The sequence below is a fragment of the Neodiprion pinetum genome, chromosome 7 (assembly GCF_021155775.2).
Source record: "Neodiprion pinetum isolate iyNeoPine1 chromosome 7, iyNeoPine1.2, whole genome shotgun sequence".
NCBI classification, from domain to species: Eukaryota; Metazoa; Arthropoda; class Insecta; order Hymenoptera; family Diprionidae; genus Neodiprion; species Neodiprion pinetum.
In genome coordinates, this window is record NC_060238.1 from 2044607 (window position 1) to 2068909 (window position 24303).

General features: G+C 41.2%; 1 long non-coding RNA gene across 3 annotated transcripts in view; it reads left to right on the plus strand.

Moving 5' to 3' along the window:
• Nucleotides 1-24303, plus strand: part of LOC124222840 (uncharacterized) — a 126234-nt gene that overhangs the window by 56501 nt on the left and 45430 nt on the right. For all 3 annotated transcript variants that reach the window (XR_006884124.2, XR_006884122.2, XR_006884123.2), the window contains one exon: nt 15529-15656. This is a non-coding gene — a long non-coding RNA (uncharacterized lncRNA). The remainder of the gene's footprint in view (nt 1-15528; nt 15657-24303) is intronic.

Here is a 24303-nt window from a genome sequence, read left to right on the forward strand (position 1 = left end):
GCTGCGGAGACAATTGTGAGAAAACGTTTGTTGTTAAAAAAAAAACTTTCACGATTTCTGATTATATATTTATCTAAATTCAATATATGATAGAGATTTTTGAGATTCGCTAACTTTGTCACAGTGTGTCATCGGAAATTATGCAAATAATTGTCAGACGTTAGTAAATAAAAAAAGACTCATTGTCCGAATATCTGTCTTCCGAAAAAAATAATCGAGACACACCGCAAAGTGAGATCGGACGACTGTAAATAAAAATTTGTCTCTGTCTCGAAGGAATTTGAAATACAAACAGCAGTTTATAATTTGAATACCTTTTTCTATCTCAAACTTTTAATGAAAATTGGTGCAGATTAATGCTCGACTATCTTTTAATAAAATCAACGAATCCCTAAGAGTCTATTATTCACTGGCCACTTTTCTGAAACAAATTCAAAAAAAAAAGAAAAAAGAACATTACTTAAGAAGATCGAAGCTTGCAGGTGGAACACTTGCATCTGCATCCGGACCACTCTTTATGAACACAAAAGTTGAAACGCACACAATTTCTGTACGACCTATACACCATTCTAATGTAATTTCGCGAGAATCGCAGGATTTTACTGCACCCGCAACTCCCGTCTCCTAATTTTCTCTCTCTCTCTCTCCCTCCCTACCTCTCTCGCTTTGCTCCACCCGAAGACTAGGCGGTACCATCGGTCGAGTCCCGGGTCCGTCCGGTACGTCGGTGGTGTTTGGATGTTAGACCGCAGTTACAATATCGCTTGATTAGAAATGTACATATACGTGCAGCAGCGGTGGACCCGTTGAACCCGTTGCCGAGGGCGTTGGCGATAGTGAGGCGTCCGCCCGCTTCGAGGACATGCAAAATCCCAACCCGCGTCATCGTTGACGCACATCGACGAAACTTAGTTTCTAACTTGGTATCTTATCATTCAACGTATGAAATTTTTTTCGTTTCTCTATCCGGAGACTATTCCAGCGGTATCGAAGACCGCGACATCTGGTGGTAGAAAATTCAACGCTTCAATCGCACCGTATTTCGTTTTAAAACACACTGTTTTTCGCATTTTTTACCCTGAATCGATTTATCCTTATCAAAAAGAACTCCAACAGCTTGCACGGAGATTTTGGTACTCTGATATTTCAATTATTTGTGATCCTAAACTGTCAGCTGACCGACTCTTACGACGCCATATTCTTTTGCCACGCTGGTATTTTTCACCAGGCAATTGTTTCGGTAGTTTTTATCGAATACAAACTTTAGTTCTAAAATCGAAATCCTGATACTCGGGATAAAATAACAGATTTCTTTTGTGTAAAAATAATTGAAACATTTCTAACGGCTGTGTAAATACGACGATTTTGATCTTTGTTTTCTTTTTTACTCTGATATTCCGAATTGTTAATCACCTTTCGTCACTTTAAAATTCATGAGAACAGAGAGTTACATATCTGACGATTTCTGCATTATCTACACAGCATATAAGTATGCATGTGCAGGCGCGAAAAGGCCTGCTAGAATTCCATGGTAGAAGTAGGTATAGAAAATTAGTTCAGCTTGTCCCGATTCCTGATGAGAATAATCGAGATGCATACAAGATTTCTACGAAAACTAGATCGAGTCTGGGAATAACGTGTATAATATAACATACGTAAAAAAAAAATTGCATAGAACTATGAAGAAGGCATTTTTTTTATAAAAATTTATAGAAAATATAATAAATGCTTCTCGTCGTCTTTTTGCAAATGTCTCTTACCCTAAGTATCAGTTGAAATTCATATTCCTTCAATTTTATAAAAGAGTGGTTTTAATGTGATACTTTTGATTGCTTGCGAATTTTTTATATCCGTTATATTACTTTACTTTCCTCTTATATACACGTGGGAAAATCGTTTTCTCGATTCTCTTGGCGGGACAGTAACCTTGGTTTATTTTCAACCATTTCCTTTTCACGGCAAACTTTCTGGCTTGGCCGAGGTTAACGAAACGGAGTGAAATTAAATGAATATTACAGTGGTAATCCACTCGAAATTGCATACACTTACGAACCAACTAACGAACGAACGGAACGCTTCATCAGGTGTGCTTAAATGCAGTCTACAGACACGGCGAATAGTCTGTTATCACGTAGTACCAACGTAACGTGTGTGCTTTGTATGCAACAACATGGAATGTCGAATTTGTCAGAAAAAGAAAAAAATTTCATTCATCAGTTGTATAATCATTCGACTGATGTTTACGAAAACAAAAAAATTCATCACAATTTTTTTCATCGCGTTCAAAGTAAGAGTTAAAAGAAAAGATTTTTAATTTTTTAATTTTTGTTTTCCAATTTGTCTGATCGTTTTGATCTTCCGTTCGAAAATTGTACACCTTGTACGCAGGGATATATACGTGTGGGAGTGAATGTGGGAAAGGAGCAGAGCGGCAACGTCGTCTTTCAACGTGTGATAAACAATTTAAGAGAACGACGCGGGTCTTGTGTGGATTGTATACCTGTATTACCCCGGTGTGTGTGTTTCTATATTTGTGTGACTTTACATGAGATGAGGTGCAATTTGCCAGCCGGTGGTTAAATATTTAAATAGCTGCAGCACAGAAATGGGCAGAACGAGGCTGTAGGTACGCCTAAAATAGACAATTTCGCGTCGGTAGATTTTCAAAATTTATAACAGTCTTGTATGCCGTTTGGGACGAAGAATCGCGACGAAACGTTAAGAAGATGAATAAAACAGTTTCAACTTACGGCTTCGGTTAAACAGAGCGAAAAATGGACGATCGGTGAAACACCGAGTGTAAGAGAGAGAGGGATAGAGAGAAAGTGAAAGATAGAAAAGGGGTGAATTAGTGGCCAGACGGACAACCCTCTCAACGTCTGCCACCGACACCAACGACACCTCCTAGCCAAACACGTATTCCTTCCAAATGTAATTGCGGATTCGAATACTTAGATTATATAACTCATTGACGAGTCGTCGAACGATTTTTCGAAGTTCGCCCTCTTCGTTGATCAAAGACGCGAAAAATTCGAGTGTTTCATTTAATTCTTTGACAGTTTGAATCAATTCTTTTAAGCCTATCATGCATACATTTTTTTTTTTTTTACTTTTTAGTTCGCTGATTACGAATCTGAAATCGAAATCCAAAAGTTTAAAATACCGGATCGAATATGGCGGGAAAAATGAAAATGACAGGAATGAAAATTTTTTTCACGTGTATTAAGTTTGTGTATAAATGATAGTAATGTTTTTTTCTTCATTAGAAAAGAACGAATTTCTACACTTTGTTTACACGTGATATTTTTGCAATAAATAAATAAATTAGATGTTTTCTTTATTAGAGGTTTGAAAATATTTCAGGGACCGTGTGGAACGAAAAAACTCGGCAGTTGTTACCAAAAGTTACCAAAAAAAAATTATTTTAATAAATATAAAGCTGGCGTCCCAGCGTAAATTAAAGATAGATTGTTGATAAAAATTTCTTTTGCTGATCGTTCGGTTTGTTCTCGTGCTTGACTCGTTTTGCTTTTTTATTTTTTGCCTTCTAGTTTCTACAAAGTCCTCGTAACGTGTAGTAACGTGTAATTTATAATGATCACATACGTGTATAATAAATTACGTTGGAGATCGGATGTTTGCCGACTTGCTATACCGGAAGTGAGCGAGTGCGGAGCGAGCGATTGCATACATCGAACTATGTACATGATACCTGTTCATGTATGACGTTCAGTGATCATGTCTATGGTAGTTCCCATAAACGTTTGCTGCGTTATGTCTGAACAGACGTAGGTACATATATACTCGATGGAAGTGAAGTTCTTGCTTGTCTTTGAACTGGCTAAGTAATTACACCACTTGGTACACACGCATTTCCATCTCTCTCTCTCTCTATCGCTTATTTGGTTTAATTTGTTTTCCAGAAGTTGATCAGCGTCGAATTTACACTCCGAATAACCGTTTTGGTAATTTTTAAACACCTGGGAGTGAACAAAAAATTTGATAACGAAGAAAGTGGAGCTTTTTTTCTTGGTAGGGGGGATGATTCATCCCTTGTTAAAATCCGTCACTTTGTTTCGAATTTATAACAACCAATGGCTAATCGTCTCCTAATCATGGGTCAATTAATGCCAGAGGATTCTTGGTCAGATGAGAAGATATTCCGTCTCTTTCGCTCGAATATATACCATGGAAACACCGCGAGGGAACGCCTGTCATTTCCTAATAATTACGCTATTTCCGCAGCCTCTCTAATACACAATCTACGTCGTTGTAGGTATAAGCTGCCGCTCGACATTTCCCTTGCTCTAGACTACGTGGGTATAATCAGCTTTCACCGAGCAATCTAAGAGACGGAGAGAAACCTTGATACCAGGTGTTTCATATTTTCGTAGATATTGTTTTTTTGCATCTTTAATTCTAAACTGTTACTTTCTCTGCAAATCATTTGAAATTTTCTCTTCCAAAAACTATTTTACAATCGATTAATGAAAGTTGGTCGGAAAAGTGATGTAGAATATTCAAACATCTTAACATTTATGAGGATGAGGATAGAAAAACAAAAGAAAAAGAAGAGCTGCTTTGTACGTTAGGTATTGGAAAGAAAGTTTCGAAGATGAAATTTTTTTTGCCTCTGTTAAATCAAAATGTTCAAAGGAATTCGTTGGTTACGTGCAGGAAGGGATTGAGAATTTTCGGTTTGACAGAATTTCGCTGAACCATTGAGCCGTGAAATGTACCCTTTTCTTGAGTTTTTTGGGGAGCGAGGGAAAGGGAGACTGCGAGAGAGGGAGGAGAGAGAGAGAGAGGTTTCCTACCCTCGTGTATGCGCAGGGGTTGAAAACTTTATTCGGCGGGAAAATTTGTAACTCTACCGTGTCTCTCTTTCGCTAACTTCGAAGCATATATTATACCTCCTACTTGAAAATCAAGACTGTTTATGTACGTATATGCATATGTGCCATGCGTATGTAACATGTATGTAGATATATTGTATATGCATACGCATATTGCGAATCGTGAAGTTATTCGAGTGTTCAGCAAATGGTGTACCTACTCGGTGTAACCGGTTCATTAAACACTACCAACCTATGTTTATGCGAATATACCCGCGTTCATGTTCGACTCATTTAACGCTCCTGCTCTGCCCCTTTCGTCTGTCTTCTTCACGTCTATTAAGCTGACACAACCAAATGAGCAAAGTCATAAAAACAAATATAGTAATTTTATAGTAAAATTTTCTTGCTGCAGATGTTGATTTTTTTTTTTTTTTTGGTTTATCGCGATTGTGCTGACTTGATACCCTTGTTGAGCTAGCACAATAACCCAAATTTGGTCTGTATACGTTTAATCAGGGAAGCAAAATTTATTACTGCTTTGTTACTGATTTCCTGTCCTGGTTTTCATTTCATTGTGCCACTCATTTTTGAAAGAATTAATATTTTGCTGATTCGAGAAAAAACTTGACAAGTTCAACTAACGGGCTTGCTACATTGAAACACCACTTGACTATTCTATGTAACCTCTTTGCTGCTGCAGTGAAAATTTTTCATTTGACAGTTAAAATTCGTGCTGTGACTTTATTGACATAGTACATTTTTTTTCATGGGTTTGTGTCAAGTTATCAGTGTTGAGTCAGCACAATTACACATTTTCTGTTTAAAATGGGTGGTGCAACAAAACTGAAAGTAGGGCAATAAATTCATCATGAAAGATGATCAAATTTTACCACCTTGATTAAAGATAAGAAAAAAGAAATATGTCTTTCATTGTAGTAGCTCAAGTATATCAAGTCAACTTTCAGCTTTCATCTGAATTAGAACGAACAGTGTAAATCAATGAGTTCTTTGATGAAAATATGAAAAAATGCTGTACCCTGTTCTCAGTTCATGTTTGTCGTGGAATACTTTTTCGAATGGATTAATCAAGAGGTGCCGGATTAGAAAATGAAGCTGCACGGTTGCCTGGCAACGTTAGAAATTCCAGTCGAAGAAAAAGCGTCGGTAGACGGGCAAGTTGGTGAAGGTAGGTGCCGAGCGACCGACGAAGCTAGTTGCTGCCCGGCTCGGACGCCTCTGGGGTTTTGATTGATTAGAGGGTAGAGAGAAGAGGTTCGGTTCAACTCTTGCCCCGGAGGGTGTGCGCCGGGGTTAGTTCAGGCTGTGGCGCCAGGCCCCTGGGTCATTTGGTGGTGGATGGCCCAGAGCTGGCGAGGGGGGGAAGCGGGACCTGGAGCTGGACCTTGCTCCAGGATGCTGAGGCGCCACAGTTTATAATAGTTGGCGTGTGCCGCCCAACCCCGAAACCCCCGGGTCAGAACGCCCCCCCTTCCAACTTCCACGCGGAGTTGCTTAAACCTAACATAGACGACCGCCCCCACTGCCAACGGTTAAGTCTTGTCCGTCGCTTCCGCTACCCATTTTCGACTCAAGGAAAATGTCACCGGAGACCGAAAAAAGAGAAGCCGAGCATTGATGGAACACCATCTTGGACAGTAATCAAAGAAAGTTACATACATATCATGTTCAGTTATTCCAACGTATGCCGTAAGACATCGTGAAGATGCAGGACATGAACCAAAATCCATTTACGACATAACCGGATTATCTATCAACTATCTCTAATGACTAGAAATCGTCATTGATGAGATATAATACCGAACGTTCGTGCATGGCTGGAGGAAAGATCTAGTATTGTCTGTTGCGGTCGCGCGGCGAGTGTGGCTATCATAATTCTGCGTTATCTATGGAAATTCTAAACCGTATACTAAATAACTACAGTGTGTAGGTGTACACGTAGGTGAGAGGAAATACCCATCCTCCAACTATACCTCAAAACTATGCAATTCGCCGGGTCTCGCCGTAAACACCCGTACCTGATGCACACCAACCTAATACGTATAGCCAGGGTCAGGCTAGGTTCGAATCATCCTCTCCAACACGAAATTTCTTAAAATCAAGCACAAAAGTTGGTTGCGTCAACAAGCATCGAAATACCCCAAAGCTCATTCTACTTTGTTTTCACCAGTGAGATTTCCAGTCCGATTCAGAAGTTTGTCTAGTTTCGACGCGTTTTCATATCTACACAGAAACCATCCAGATCATGTGCGCTTCGTGATGCGCAGAGATGATAGTTTTTGTTCGTTGGGCAGTTGGTATGGTACCAAAGAATGCTGTCATTATCTTTATCGAAGAAGGTGTAGCGACGCGTGATGATTGGAAAAAGATCGAGCGAGGAACTTGGAGGATAGAACGGGGGTTCGGAGAAGAGTCTGTGGGTCTACAGCGACAAATGGGTTTCATCGACACGACGACGTCGCTGCGGATGATGAGATCTGCTGGCTTGCATCCTGATGAGACCATTAGGATGGCTTGATAAGTCCATAATATTGTCTGCCCCATACCCAACCTTACGCGGCGACGCCATCGCCATCGCCTAGTATAACTCGACCCTATTTCAGTTAGATTAGCAAGAAGATAGAATGCCGCCGCTGGTGTTGCCGCCCCTCCTCCTCCTCCTTCTCCTCCACCTCTATCTCCTCCTCCTCCTCCTCTTCGTGCATGCTTCTCGTAAAGTTCGCTGGTTACCAATAACGCTCTTCACTTTGACACTAAACACAAACCTGATAAAACTAACCCTCCTGGTCTGCTTGGCTACCGGAGAACCGATATCCCAAACCAACTCACCTCTGTCTTAGTTCCCACACATTTTTATACACGCCCCTATTTCGCGTCATAATGTCGCTTCACATCATCCCAAAGAACTGAAAAAGTCCTGAACTTGATGCATTTACAGACAACATGTCAGAGTCTTTTGAAGTTTTTTTTAGATCGCTAGGATTACTGACATCTTCTCGAAATCAAGTGGTATCTTTCCAAGCCTTCAACATTGCGAATATCTCACAAAATGTCATGCGAATGAACCATAAAAATTCTGGAAAATCACCTGATGTTGAAGTTCAAGAACCATCTGAAGTCTTCCGGTGGATTTTGGAAGGCGGGTTGTTTGTAGGAGATATCGAGATGTGGAAGAGGGCCGAATAGGTATCTTAACGTTCCTGTACACATGAGTCGGGATCGCGTTGGCGTAACGTAGCGGAATGACGGTGCGGTTTACCCGGAAAATGGCGTCTGCCTCTCCGAAATAATATCCATAATAATCGGCGGAGGGCCCAAGCCGCGGAGCGATAGCCGGGCGGAGTAGTGAGAGAGGATTCGGGGGGGTGGTAGAGAAGCGGAAAGGGTATTAAGGGTGGGGTCCTCCTAAACCGAACCCGCGGACCGCAACTCAATTCTATCTTGATCAATCAAGCAGCCGGGTTTCCCGAGTTATCTCCCCCCCCCCCCCCCCCCCCCCTTTTCGCTCTCTACCTCTCTCACCTCCTCTTTTCTAGGTTATGTCACGCCACGAAAGGCAAACGGGGTACGAAAAATTTGGAAATTGTTGGGAAAGGATCTCAGACGGAAACCGACATATCGAGACTTGGGTCCGCGTTATTGCTGCAGGCATCTAGGAGATCCCGAGAGCTAAGGGGGCTCCAGTGCTCGCCGCAAACCCGACTTCTCTCGGGCCGAAAGAGATATGGCGGATATTTGTCAGGCTAACAAGGTGTTGGGTTCCCGTGCCAAGAACCTCAACATCTGTAACGCTCAGAGTTAATTTGCCACCCCTATACGGGTTACGTCATAACACCAAGCGCTGAGGATCCTCCACTTGCTGTACAGATTTTATATCCAGCTTGACTTGCACAGTTCTCTCGGACGATTCGCATTATCGTTTATTCGAAAATTCTAGGTAGCACACTTGTGCAGAGGATGACTACCATTCGTCTACTAAAATTCGATGTTTTGTCAAATTGAAAAAATTGTTGGAAAAAAATAGACGGAAGGTTGGCTATTTTTGAATAGCTATAGATCGTCAAAAAACTGGATTTGAAGTCGACATGCAGTATACTTGACGTTAAATATGCTCTCTGAAATACCAAGTATCAGGTAATTTGACTATACAACCCGTTGTAACTTTGTTCCATTGGATATCAAGTCAACTAAAAACCAACATTGTGCTAGATGGTAATTGCTATGACTTGAGACAGTTGAGACCATTTCTGCGGAAAGCCATCATGGATTTCCAATTCTTTCGCTCGCAAAGATCTCGCAGTTTTTCGTACCCTCACTTTACCCGGCATTGAAACGCGCGCGGATTGAGGCGTAGGGGTGGTTTAATTGAGAGCGTTGCGTGCGGAAATCGGGGGGATGGGGGAGGAAGTAATATGTGAGATTCCGCATCAGGAGCCGAACCGAACCGAACCGAGGTGGGTGGAGAAATCGAGTTGCAATTCTATCGCAATTCTAGGGAGCAATTGGGGCGCTCGCTTTGTTTCACGCCGTGCAGGAGAAGGAGGAGGGTGCAAGCCGCCCTGGAGATAATGGAATTTGTTACCGACAAGTGCCAATAACTGACGCGAGCTTGTTAGCAACGTTTAATCGCGTTACTCGCTTCCCCGCCGTGTTCCGGGACCACCTTCTTTAATTCGGCTGAATTTCACCCGTTTTATTTAATGCTCACCCGTTAATTACCGCCAACGCTTCGCCCAGATTTCCACCTTTTTTTTTCATTCAGCCCTCTCCGTTTCATTTCTCTTTGCTTCATTTCGCTCGCTTCTATCAAAGGAAGTTGCACTTGTATCTAATTCACTGCACCGAGAATTGTTTAATTACAAATTATACGTGATCCGATTTGTGCGGTATTAATTAATCGCTGGTTTAGTTGTAAGGCTTCTGATTTCTCGCCACTTTTTTTTTTTTTTCTTATCGGAATTTGAGAATTCTCGACTTAAATGCGAGATAAAATTAAACTTATTAATGTTCATCAACATTTATTATCGGTTTGATAAAACTTGAGCATTTGAATTGGAAATTCAAATTATTTTCCCCCTCATATTTCGATTTAAAGCTCGACAAGTGTAAATTTATTAGCAGCTAGTTCACATCACGTTGAGATTCAGTTAGAACCTCTTAAATCTTCCTAAAACGTGACATACCAAGGCAAGTATGAAATGGTGATTGGCGTACATAATCTGCTGGTATGCCGTCGGTTCGTTATGTTGAATTGAATCGCTGAAAAATTTTGCACACATGTTTAATTCAAATGCCCATTACGACCAATTAGCCAAAGGTCAATCATCCACGTTGTGCGCAGAAACCCCGTCGAAATATCGGTTGGCGCCATCTATCTAAGGGTGGTTGAAACTCTATGGATCCTCGGCTCTTCGTCAGTAATGCAAGAACGCTGCAGACTCCACTGCGAAATTAGTTATCAACGGAGCGAGCAGTCTTTTCATCCCGTCAAAGAGAATTCGAGTCTACAGTTGTCTTGTATTTGAAAAAATTCATCAAAAGAGGCTACAAAGAAGGGGCGGCATGTGTAAACAAATAAAATAACAAAGATCGTGTACGGTATTGTTCCAGTAAAATTATTCCTTTATTAAATCGTACGAACAATTGTTATTAATGCATGGAAAACATTTCGTTACAAATTAACGAGCAGAACGAATTAAGGAGAAATATAAGAAAACCGATCATCCAACGAATCGACAATAAAGAAATTTTCAAATCAAGCGACTGTCATTCGGACCAATTTTTTTTACTTTTGTCACAACTTTGCTGCGGTAATGCCGACAGACTGATTTCGCGGATTGTTTCCACAATTCGAAACAACTCTCGAGTTCAGATTCAGATTAGGTTGGGTTAAGTTACGTTAGGTTAGGTTAGTCGGGTGGTGACCGGGACCACTTGGGACAAGGCTCGAGTTGTCGTCGGCGGGTTTGCGTTCAAAAAATCGGGTATGCGCGCGCAGCGTCTTCATTGATCGGGCTTCAGGGTGGTTACGTTACGTATACCAGCAGCAGCAACCAGCAGCCATCCTTTCTCTTCGTCGTTTATATATTCCCACCTCGAACGACCTCGAAGAGGAGAAGAGAAGGGGTTGCGGTGACGGTGATGTTCACCGGGCGATTCTCGCTTCCTCTCCCCGCCGTTCGACTTACTAGACCGCTGCAGGGCGGGGCCCAAGAATCGGCTTTTAATCCTGAAAAAAGATGAAGAAAATTGAAAAAAGCAACAGACAAAAAAAAAAAATCAAAATTAAAACTCGAAAAATTGCATTTTTTTCTCGACGTTTATCTCTCCGTTTTTTTTTTCTTCCTTTCGTACGGACACAAAACACACAAAAAAAAAATGAAAAATTGTACAATGAATATTATAGCTTACAACGAATTTCTGTGAAAGTAGTATAAAAAAATTAAAGTACAAAAAAACACAGTCAATTTTACATTTTTATTGGTATCTTATTATAAATTTTTGCCACGATCGTCCGAGCAACAGGTTATACATTAAATTTATCATTTTTATTTTTCTCCCATTCGTTTTCCTGAAAACGATGAAACGAATCGAGATTTATGTCCACGATCCTCGATTCGCGCTCACACACACACGCATATATTTCAACTCCCTAACCCCTGTCACGTTGAATTTGTACCGGTACTATTATGTGCACGTACATGTACGTGAATATAGCGCGCGATCGTCCGCGCGAAAACGGAATTGAACGTTTTTAAACGAATCTTTACGTCACGGGGTCAACCTGTTGCGCGACTGCATCGCGCGTGTGTATAGAAGAAAAGAAAAGAGAAGAAAGAAAAAAAAAAAAAATTTTTAACAAAAGTCGAAAGTTAAAGGACGTAAAATAAAAAGAAAGAACAAATAAAGTTGCGGGAAAAAATAAACGCAGTGTTTTACTTATTTTTTTCGTTCATTAGACCCGGAGTTTTTTCTACGAATCTTGCACACCCCTAAACGCGATAAAATATGCAACCTCTAATTAATCGTATCAATGGGAATTAACGTCGCTTCGGTTTTCTATCCTCAAAAAAATTTAGCGTAGATAGCTACAGCCTATGTTGTAACGATACGAATAGATAGAAAATAAAACAATTGGGATAGTGGAACGAGGGATCAAAGTGACGAGACTTGGTGGAAATTTTGATTCTCAACTCCGAGGGGCGGCGGGGGGATGAGATTCGGTGGAGAATCCGAAAAATTCAAGCTCACCGTCCGATTTCCCGCCTGAACCGCAATAGAATTTTTCGAACCTAGATGAGAACGAATAGCTGTAACTCCTTTAGCGTGGGCGGGGTGGGGTGGGTTCAAAATTCAAGCATCAATTCCGGAGGCACCGTTTCACCCCTACGGTACACGTCCGACCTACCCTGCAGGACCCGACGCAATTAGGAACCGGCCGCCCCTTCTGTCCTATTCTGGTTTCTATGCTATCCTGACTTCCCTTATTCGAGACCGAGGCTGGAAACCCTCCGCAACCGAAATGCCGGTCGGCACCCGCAACCCCCTGCAAACCCGTCCTCCTCCATCAGCCATCGCACCACCAACAACTCCTCTTCTCTCCTCTCCTCTCCTCTCCTCTCCTCTCCTCTCCTCTCTCTCTCTCTCTCTCTCTCTCTTTCTCTCTCCAGGCGGACGTGATCCAACGGCAGAACCGAGCAGGAGAGACCACCGCCAACTACACACGCGTTTTTAGAGTTACCAGAGTGGGAGAGCGAATTCAGCCATCGTCGTCATGGTTACACGTGGGGGTGGTCAGCCAGGGGTGGGGAACGCTCGTACAGTCCTTGCAAAATTTCGTAAAACTCATACGCCGTCCGTGGCTGTAACCGGGAACTAGACGCATCGGTTGAGACGATTCGAGGATAAAAAACGGCATGCGACTCCTTTGAATGGGGTGGTTTTATAACTTTTGGAACTGATTTTACATACCCTGAATCTCACTCACTCGGAAACTTTAACAGCGGTGACGCTACTTCTGATGCAACACCGCTTCCCGCCCCCTACTCCATCCTCCCCCCCCACCACCTCCACTTCATATCCTCACTCACGTTTTACTCTTTCTATGAGGTGCAGCAGCGGTTCTGTTTATTTCGGTTAAGTGTCTCCACCGATTAATAACGCCTCCGAATTTAACCTTTTGAATTATTTTTATCACACCAGCGGATTCTCTTGTTACGCACGCTTTTACCTCCGTTATAATTCTGCTTCTTCTTTTTCTTCTTCTATCATGGTGTCCAATGGCCCTTGAAACTATCCTTGAATTTTTCTTGCGTCCTGGAAATGTTTTATTTTCAATGTCCTTGAATAAACTGGAAATGTCCTTGAATTTGTTACGGATTTTTCACCGGACACCATGCGTCTATACATGCTGCAGTTGATTTATATACTCGACTATCCCATCCTCAACATCAATTTTGTCGCGATCGTTCAAAGAGACCACCATATAACTAATTGAGTCGTACTTTTGTTTTCCATCTTTCAATTGCATGAAACTTGAAATAAAGTTGCACCAGATTCAATTGCAATATTACACACGAGCAATGATGCTGGGAGTGTACGGTGGAAAATCAGTGGAATACAATCATCTATTCCTAGTACGATGGTCTCGATTTGTGGACTATCGATACGGAATCAGTTTTATTCGTAACTCGATTAAACCAACCCCACGATTCTGCCAACAACATGAAAAACGATTGATCTTGCGTTCGAAAAATTGACGTTAACGAAGCCGCAATCACGCGGGCTTTCAGGTAAACGTTTATAGGATCGAGTTTGGTCAGGGTGCCTAACGATCTGAAAAAAAACTGAACATTTCTAAATGTCGTGAAATTCAATGCGACCCTAAAAAAGTCATGAAATTGTCATGATATTTTACCAATGATATTGAAAATGACAAAAATTTTTAGGTTAATCAGTACCTCGGATGCTAATTAAAAAATTTTTTTTTCAATCTTGAGTCTCTTGTGTAGATGGATCGATTTAAAGAAATTATAATGATGTTTTTTCATTCTACGTACCTACGGAACACATTGTTACATTTATTGCGCGTAAGGTGATCTGAATTTCGAAAAATCAAGACGTGTAACGTCAAGTTGCTTGCTATGCTCTGAACATTTGGCAAATGACATTTAAAATTTATATAATACTGTTGTGGATAGTCGAAAAATCCTTATTTTCTTTCTGAAAAAACCTTAAATGTCATTATGTCCTGGTCGGCGAAAAAAAGTAGACCATATCCGTGAAAATTTCCACCCCATTCAACCTGGCGTCGGGGCTGGTGTTTTGTGTTTTCGGTACTTGAGAGAAAGCGTCGGGACGTCTGCACAACTGCGTCGGTAGGGTTATACCGTAGGTACGGAAAGCCGCGAGATAAACCGCAGCGGCCGGCAGCGGCATAGAAGCGTTAAAATTTGTACTCCTGGACAGCTGTGTGAACGCAGCAGCAAACCGGCAATCGGGGGAGTGAGAGGTGGGATAAACGAGTTAGAATTACGCTGAGCGTTAATGTCTGCAGTTTGAACCTGTGGACGAACGGTGACTGGATGCGGAACCGGATTCCGGAGGAGTTAGACGTCCGTGCTAAAACCTACATACTACCCTCGGCCGAAGCCACCGGAACACGTCCCACAATCGAATCGCGAAACGCCTGCATTTCCACCCTCGCGGATATTACGCTCGAATTAACCACCACCACCGACGACGACGACGACGACGACGTTAAGCGTCGTCGTACCGCATTGTTGCAATGTATGCAGCCGAAACGAAACGTCCTCGTACCTCATTCACTCCGTACACCGTTATAGGTACCCACGATAAGTTGGACGTTCGGAATTTCTGCAGTTTGAGAAAATTCAGGTGCTCCGACGCTTCGCGCGGTTGAAACGTATGCGGGGGATGAAAACCTCACCACTTCCCGTGAGGCGGGGGTCTGCTGTCCCAGTTATAGAAAAATTGATTGTTTTCGTTCGGGGATTCCCTCCACCACGTGTTCGGTGCGCCGGTGTCCATGGCCCTGGCCCTGGCCCTGACTCTGTCCCTCCACACCCCCGAGCACGCGATTCAACAACCCTTGCCTGCTGGTTTATTATACTTTCATTCTTCACGTCCCGGGAGGCTGCGTGCCAAATTCCTCTGTGAAAGGACGCGTTAATAATTTTTTTGTTCTATTGCTTCTTTTTTTCTTTTCCCCTTTGGGGAAATTTTTTTTCGATTCTTCTTTTGTTTTTACTAACCCCCCATTCCGTTTGGGTTATCTGATATACCGTGTTATCGGTTTAATCGCAACTGCAGCGGCTCCGTAATTATCTAATGCATGGGATTTTTTTTTTTTTTTTTTTAGAAATGAAAAACCTGTGTCAGAATTCGAAAATATAATATATATATTTTTTTTTGTACTGTAATTACGATCGTAAGGAGATTAGAGAGATATGATGAGGTTATGTAAACCAACCTAGAAGTCGTCTCGAATTTCGTTTTACCTTTGAAACCCGATGAAAAAATTAAAAAAATAAAACAAACGCTGGAATTTTTAGCATCCTCGTCATGAACTTTACTCTTGTTGGTACTTTATAAAATCTAATTGAAATATGATTACGAAATCTTGACGACATTTTTTATTTCTTTTTCACAGATCGATGACATGGTGGAACAACTACAAAAATTGCAAGAAAAAACGACAAAATTCTTCTGGTCTCGACGTCTACTTTGCTACGAAAAGAGGAATATTTTGTTTTTCTTCGTCTTCGTTTCTCGAAATTCGTAAGTTGAATATCACCATTAACCATAATTAGCAGTAAGGAGAAATTATATGAAATAATAATGTCGAAAAATGTGTACCGAAAAAACAAAACAAACAATATTGCATTGTCGTGATGCGGTTTCGAGGGATGTTTAAAGCTTCGAGTCTGTAGCTGATCCGGAAATTTTTTTAAAAAATCGATCGCAAAATTTCCACCGAAAAAAAAAACAGAAGAAATTGAGCTGGTAAAAACGTGACAATAAAATATAATCATTCGAATAGCCATAATCGTGAAAATTATCGTAGATAATACTTTGCCCAAATACAAGTCCTCTATTATATTTAGGGAGCGACGTATTTTCGAATCGGGAAGAGTCACCCTGCAACGGCAATGTAGGCTAGTCCCTGAAAATCATCTAGATAATCTTCTAGTACACTAGCGGCACGGGTCGGCGAGGTTATGGGTGAGCATCTATCGCGATCGAGGGGCGGATGCGGGGTAGGTTGAGGGTTGCGAATTACGGGAGTACACACACGGACGCACACGCGTTACTTCGGGGGTGGTGGGGGTTGAATTTGCGGGGGTGTAAGTCCGCGCTTCGACTACGCCGGCGAGCGCTACGGTAGGTAGTCGGGCGCTAGTAGGTGAGAGAGTCGAAGGCGGAGTTTGCCCCTCCACCCCCGTCGAGCACCCCTTCCTTCCACCCCCAAACCCCTCCGGCAACCGGCAAAACGTACGCCTCTCTTCGACGGCGTGCCGTGCAGCCCAGCGGCATTAGCTAAGCTTTTCTCTTTATTGATTTTTGTCAAAAGCGCTTGCGCGCCTAGCCTCTCTCGGTTTATACCTACCTACATACCTCTACCCACCTTTGCCACCCTAGCGCACTACACGCAACACTATTATATCGACGGCGTTGTATAGCTAGGTGAGCGACCACCACCACCACCGCCTCCGCTATCCCAGATCGCCTCCACGATCATCCCCCGAAGATCCTGATACGAAGCTCGACTTTCCCGCGCTGCCGAAAAGTCTGAGTATGTATTTTTTCTTTTTGTTTTTGTTTTTGAACGCTTACCACCACTCTGGCTGTTTTCAGTTTTTTTAAATAGTTGGTTTTATTTTATATACATTCGCGTTTTTTTGTTTTTTAATCACGGGAGAGGGAGAATTTGATGAAGAAATTAACAGCCACTTGTACGAAAAAACAATTATTCGATTTTTAACACTCAGAATGGATAGATCGGGGTACGTTTGTATCACGCGGGGATTTCAAATCATTCGACGAAACAGAGATCGCTAGGAATTAAGCCGGGCTTTGGGACAAATTTTGACATACTTTCGGAATTTTACATGATATTTAAATGGTACCAACGTTTTCCTCGTAAGAAAAAAAAAAAAAAAAAAAACAAAAAAAAACTTCCCCACTTATAACTATGATAATCGTGATCGATCGCGAACGTTTGTCACCCCCCCCCCTCCCCGTGTATTGTTAAGTACCTAGTTAAAAAAAATTAGCGTACCTCTGTTTCAGGGTCACATGAAATATTCACCTTGCGTACAGGCAACCCTTTTTCCAGATATTGAAAAGAGGCGAAAACTAGGTTGCCTGAGAGCAAGCGTTCGTTTATAGTTTCTAGAAATCCTATATCGATACTGTGACTTGAAATAATCACGTCATCTTCTCGTTTCTTCTATCAATTTCCATTGTATCACATGCGAGGCATTTTTTTTTTTTATGTAATTATTAGGATTTGCTTTGGATTAAATATTACATATAAGCGCGAATCGAGACGGAATTTTCACGCCCTCAAATTATATAAGCTTCTTCGTTCTCTTCGCACACGAACGCGACACACGCTCATACACACGAATACATATGTGCGCGCATAATTCTACTCCCCCATAACGCGGTGGACAGGAATATAATTAAAATCAAGGGACACGCAATTAATACGGCCGTCAGTTAAGTCAAGTCTATCGTAAATATGCCTTATAGTAATTTTAAGCAGTAGTTGTTACCGAGCGTTTATATTCATTTCTCGATTAAATATTAATTACTCATTCTTCGCCCTATTTACATATCGTATCACATTATTATTTCACGTTCATCTCAATTCTCGTTTTTCTATTTCGTTCGCGCTTACACATTTTTTTCTCATAGTTTCCTGCATATTTTATAATAACCGTGATTATAACAATTTTTATTTCAAATATTTACAATATTCCCAACTATCCAATGATTGTCATATTATATTTAATTGTTACTTCTTTTCATCGCGTTAATTTTCAACTCGTCGCGCGTACAATTGATTTTTAAATTCTTGTGCAACACGAATCGAGAATGGAAGTAGAAAATTTGCGATTCGCAATGATCGATGATCGTAAATCCATACCTAAGTACACACATTACACAGCTGTGTATCGGAGACAAATTTCCCACCTTCGCTACCTATTAATTATTCACCATCCCCCAATGATCCCCGTAAAGAATAAAAAGCAAATTCACCTGTCCCCGCCTCTTCCTCCTCTCTCCTCTCTCTCTCTCTCTCTCTCTCTCTCCTCTAATTTCATCATCGTTTCGCCCTCTCCTTCTCCCTCTCCCTCGTCATCATCATCTCTCTTTTTCCCTTTCTCCATCCCTCTTTCCATCCTGCTCTCTTTATCCGCATTGGCTGTGCACTCGGGTACTCGCCTCCTCATCCTCGTACGCGGCGTCGACTGCAGCAGACTGACTCGTTGTTTTTGAAATCATCATCATCATCATCATCATCATCATCGTCGTCGTCGTCGTCGTCGTCGTCGTGACGCGCGCGCGTGTGCCTCACTTGCACGTACAATACGAGTACACTCACAGAACGACAGACACGGCGGTTCCGTAGTTTCCCTCCCCCCCTTGCCTCCAACCCGCCGAAAACCCTCTCGCTGCACTTTGTCATCAATCATTGAACGCGGCCGGGCTCTGCCTCCTCTACCTCCTCCGCCGCCGCCGCCTCCGCCGCTACCGGTTGCGGAACCTGCCTGCATTGCGTATATGACGAAGTATTACACACGGAGAATTCATCATATTATGGATTATAAAATGACGGATTTGGAGAGAGCGTTGAATTTTACTTGTATATATATCGTATATACTTATAACATGGTATATACATATACAGATATGTTACAATGACGAGGTCATCGCTCGGTGAGAGGAACGCGGAATTTGGAATCGCGGACATTCGAAAGGTGTCTGATTCTTCCGCGTATCATTACGACCCTTTGATACTCGCAACCCGGTTTCTAAGGTCGATTTTGAGTGACGGAGAGGCGGCCGGGTCGCCTACCTACCGTCGCGAGTAAAAACGCAACACTGAATATCTCGTTGAGGACGAGCTAGCCGCTCGGATGCAGCAGCGGGGTATCGGTGCATGGGTGTGAGGATATATTGAATTCGTGTTGGTGTATGCTGCGTCGAACCGCCGCCCGTCCACCTACGCCCCTTGTCCGCAAACGTATGATTGGCAACAATCGGCACCGCGGCTCGTCTCTATATACAACGGTGATCGAGAATTCGTTTGTTTCAGAATCCCCCTGCACGTATGCATATGCATGCATGCAACCCGCGCACAGACACGGATACTTTGCCGCTCCTTCTTGCTTCTTTTTTCGCGAGGCGCGAGTCGCGGCGTTGAAAGGAGAGAGACAGAGAGAGAGAGAGAAAGATAGCGAGAGTGAGGGAGGGAGGGAAAGAAAAAAAGTTTGCGGAAAAAAAAAAAGAAAATTTTAAAAAACCAACGACAACAGCTATGACAACATTGAATAAAGACGGAGAAACGATAGGGAAAGAGAGGGGCTACTAGGAAAAAGAAGAGGGTGACACCAATTTTTTTTGTTTCTTTCTTTCTCACATCGAATAACTTCTCACTCCCGGTTTTCCTCCCTCTCTGTGCGGTGTGTGGGTGTTTTTTTTTTTTTTTCGTTACGTCGTTTTCTTCTTTTTATTCTCGCCTTTTTGTATTTGTTTGTTTTTTTTCCGTTCGCTTTATTTTCATACCTTTCTCTCCTCGTCGCGGCTCGTCAATGAACCGATATGGTATTATATGTATACGAACGTGTGTATACGGATGTGGATGGGTGTATATACGGATGTATGGAGAAGGGGAGAATCACCCTCGATTCCCCCGCCTGTCCGACCCGACAGTCGCTTTTTAATAACCGTTTAATTATGTTCCTGATTTTCTTTCGCGATTTATTTTATTTGAATTTTTTCTTTTTTTTTTCTTTTTTTCCTCTCATTTTATCGTCACCCTTCGCGAGTTTACTTTTATTTATTCGCACCCTGTTATATATTCGACCCTCTTTATAATTATAATGCGCTAAAGTATATATATATATATACTTATATACAAACACATATATTAATGTTTTTTCTTCCTACGATCATTTGAGGTTGTTTCTGTCATTTCTACTCATTTCATTTATTTTTTTTTTTTTTTTATAAGTTTCACATATTGTTGCTTTTCTTCTCATACTACCGTATAAGATATAATCGTGCGGATGTTGGATGCCGATTGAAAAAATTAAAAATTTGGAATACGATTTTGAATGTTTCGAAGAATGAGAGGAATAAAAAGAGTGGAAGTAAAATTTAAACATATTCACACACCTGTATATTAATTATTGTATTCATCTAGGCGGCATACCGTAACTGTATGATATAAAAAACTTGACGTGGGAAAACAATTTAGTTCAGGTGACAAGGAAGCGTTGGAGAAGGGATGAAATACAAAATTTCACACACCAATATGTTACGTGTGCGGAGACTGCACGTTTTTATTTGATAGAATAACAATTATTATTTACTCCCTGATGTTTTTTTTTTTTTTTTTTGCAATCGAGAGAGCAACCGCGAGAGAAATTTTGGGGCAAAATGCATATAAATAAATGATGTTTATTTTTTATTTCAAATACAAACAAATCGTTTAATTAAATATTGGGAACAATTTTTACTTTCACAATTTACCTACCGTATTTTTATATCTACCGACTCCAGCGACCCTTGGTGGCTTTTTGTTCAACCCTTGCGAACGGTGGATGATACTCGTGTCGTTTCCCGTTAAGGTGGTCGGTAAAATTGGTAGCTGTACCTTCACCCCAAGGCTAAGGATAGCGTGCAGCGGATGCTGAGAAGGGAAACGAGGGAATTTGTCGGTACTGTAGATGGTTTTTGTCTGTATAAATCGTCAAAACGGAATGCGAAGATAACCGCTTGGTAGTTACGCAGAGTTTAAAATAACTGCTGTTTTTTTTTTTTTTTTAACCTGAGTCTCCTTGTTTTTTATCGTATTCAATCGCAAGTGTCTTAAATTACTGATGCTGCTATTATTATCACCAATATTTCTATATATATGTATATGATTTTCTCTTTCTCATTCATTCTCTTTTCTTCGCACTTCGAATCTCAATTTTATTTCCGTTGGCATGAAAAGGGTGAAAGTGAAAGGAAGAACCGTTCATAGTTCCGAGCTAAGATATTTCTTACAACGTTTTATCAATCGCTGTTCCATCATTGTTTTCTTGCTTTCTCGAATTCGGTAGGAAATTTCTGCGAAAAAAAAAAAAAAATCGAATAAACAAAAAGTAAAACCAAAAAACATTGAAATAATCGATAATTTGAATTTAAGGAATCGAATATAATTCTGTGGACGATTGATCGATCAAGTCTTTAGATTATATTTACACATATAACTGTATACGCACAGGTGTGAAAAAAATTACATAAATATGTATACAACAATTTAATCCCTCTCTTTATTTGTACATAATACAGCTTCGTTTCATTTTTCGTCTGGATCGTTGTTTAAAATCGTTCACGATATCTGATCGAGAGAGAGAGAGAGAGAGGGAGAGAATGAGAAAAAAAAGATAGAATAAAAGAGATAGGGGCTTTTTATATAAAGCTTTACGCGTCAATTGGCGCCGTGAGCCGCGGGCCGATATGTATTCCGTCGACCAATTCTATCGGGAATCTGAATTTCTCTCTCTCACTCTCTCTCTCTCTCTCCCTCTCTCTTTATAGGCACACTGCCGGCAGATCGGTGTTGTACGGTGGTAATATATGGGTGCAGGTATGTGCTCCCATACAGTGTATACCTATACATATATCATGTGCGCGTTGGCGCGCGAAGAGAGACGCTATACCCATTACTTATACATTTTCACATACGTATACGTATATGCGAAAATACGCTGGGGGATATCCCAAGAAATAAAAGAGCTATTGAAATGAGGAAGGAAGCGCATTGGCAACGGGAAATGGGACTTTCGTTTTATCGCGCACTTATTACCCGCAGGTGAACCCACCTCCGCCCTTTCTCCATCTCTCTCTCTCTTTTCTGCACACACAGAGGCACCAAAATTGCTCACGAACTCACATAGAACCTATTTATGTATAAATAATTTTTTTTTGTTTCTTATCTGTTTTCCAATTCATTTTTTTTTTTTTTCCCCCACGAAACATTCAACGTTACACGTTCTGGTGAAATTATGTTTCTTAAAATTAATCCGACAGGCTAGTGTTTACACATAATGTAAGATGTTTTTGATTGTTTATTAATATTTTTTTTAGTACAAGAATAATATACCGTAGAATAATATATACATTAGGGTGTGCCAGAATAGAATAAAAAACTTGTGCTTTTTCAAACGTGCATCAAAATTTCGGTAGAATATCTCTGTCAAGTAACTCTCGATATTGGTATTTAGAGGTGCCTATTTTATTTTTTCCATTATCCATTCAAGTGACACGTACAAAAATTGGAAAATTTTGAAATTTTTTTTTCTCATCAACGGCTTGATTTATAAACTATCTGACTAGAGATTCTTATAAGAAATTTGACGCTCTATAGAAGTGTACTGTGATAAAATTTTCCTAACTCCAACCGATTACGAGATATTCGCATATAAATATTGAGTCACAGGCGAATACCTTTTAATCAGTTAAGAAAATTTTATCTCAGTATTTATTTATAGAGCGTGAAATTTTCTATAAGAATCTGTATTCGGATAGTTTACAAGTCAAGCCGTTTACGGAGAAAATTTTTTTTTTTAAGCTTTCCGATTTTGTCTCACGTCTTATTTAAATGGACAATGAAATAAATAAAATAAGCAACTCTTAATATCAATATTCAGAACTCATATTTGGCTGGAAATATTCTATTTGAGATGCTCCACCGAAATTTTGATACGCATTTCGAAAAAAAAAATTTTTTTCAATCTCTCGGCAGACCCTAATATAAATATATGGTGGTTGTAAGAAACGCGGCGTTGAGAAAAAAGGTGAGAGTGAGGAAGACTTTGGTGTGCCTAGTATCGCCTTGTTTCCACTTTTGTTTTTTTGCATGTACGGTTTTTTCTTCTTTTTTTTTTTCTTTCTGCGTTGCTACCGTCGAACCGAGTTCTCAGCCATTTTCCCCGTGGCGCGTGTTATATGCACGCGTCATAAACTCCCGTACGTGGATAATCGCGTCCCTTAAAACGAAACGGTGCGTGCAGGTTAAAACCTCGTGCGTGTATGTATCTAGGTATGTAATACACAGGTTTACAAGTATATATTATATACATATATGTGTGTACACGCGAAATTCTAGAACGTGTAAGGTGGTATCTATGTTGCATTTAATTTGCACGGTTGTAGAACTGCGACACGCCGATTATCGCAACGAATTCGGCCAAGACTCACCAATAGCTGGGATCAAGATTTCAACATTCAAAATTTCTATCGTGAAGTAAAATAGAACGAAAAGAAACAGTTGATGGTAAAAAGAAAATCACGGTAATAAAACTCTTTGAATTTGCGAAAAAATCTTGTTCAATGCCTAGTTCTAAGTGAAAATTGTCTCTCCATCAGCATAACGATAATGACGTTGTCGCAAAACGTGAATTTTATTCAGCAAAATTGAAAATTCCGACTTTGAATTCATGATAAAATTCTTACGACGTATGAAAATGACACATGTCTAGGAATAATTATTCTGACGAATGACGCATCAAGATTAAAGCAAAAACATGTATATACATCAGCCTGGACGATTAATCATCGGTTATAATTCTTGAATTCGATAAAATCGCATGGCTCGTTCGATAAGATGTTCCTAATTAGTAGGCAAAGCGTAGACGAAGCAGGTCCCGATACACGAGGGAAGAAACGGGGAGAAAAATACTCGAAGGGCGAGAAGCTGCACGAGGCGGGCGTTAGCCGAGAGTCGGGGTTAGAGGTCCGCGGACGTGTTTTTCGTGAATCGTTTAGGGGTATTCGGGGGTTTGCGGGGCGGCAGGCAGGCAGGCAGCGACGTCGGGTCTCTCATTGATTACGAGAGGAAGAGGGAAAATTTCGTTGCTTCGATGGAGGGGGTTCTGGTGGGTTAAAACTGTATAGAATGCACCCCGGTGGATCGACACGGGCGCATTCGCGAGACCCAGACACGTATAGATCGGCGTACATGTGCACGAGGGATGAAGTGTAGGCGTGGCGAAGCCCCTCGGTCACGGGGTGTTTTGCCATCCGCGGCGTAGTCTTATTCGTTGAAAACTCCGGCGCAAAACTCCGCCCCGGTTTCCCCCGGACGACCACTGGAAGGCCTTCCCGCGGCACGAGCAGCGCTCCGAGTCTCGTGCGGGACGCT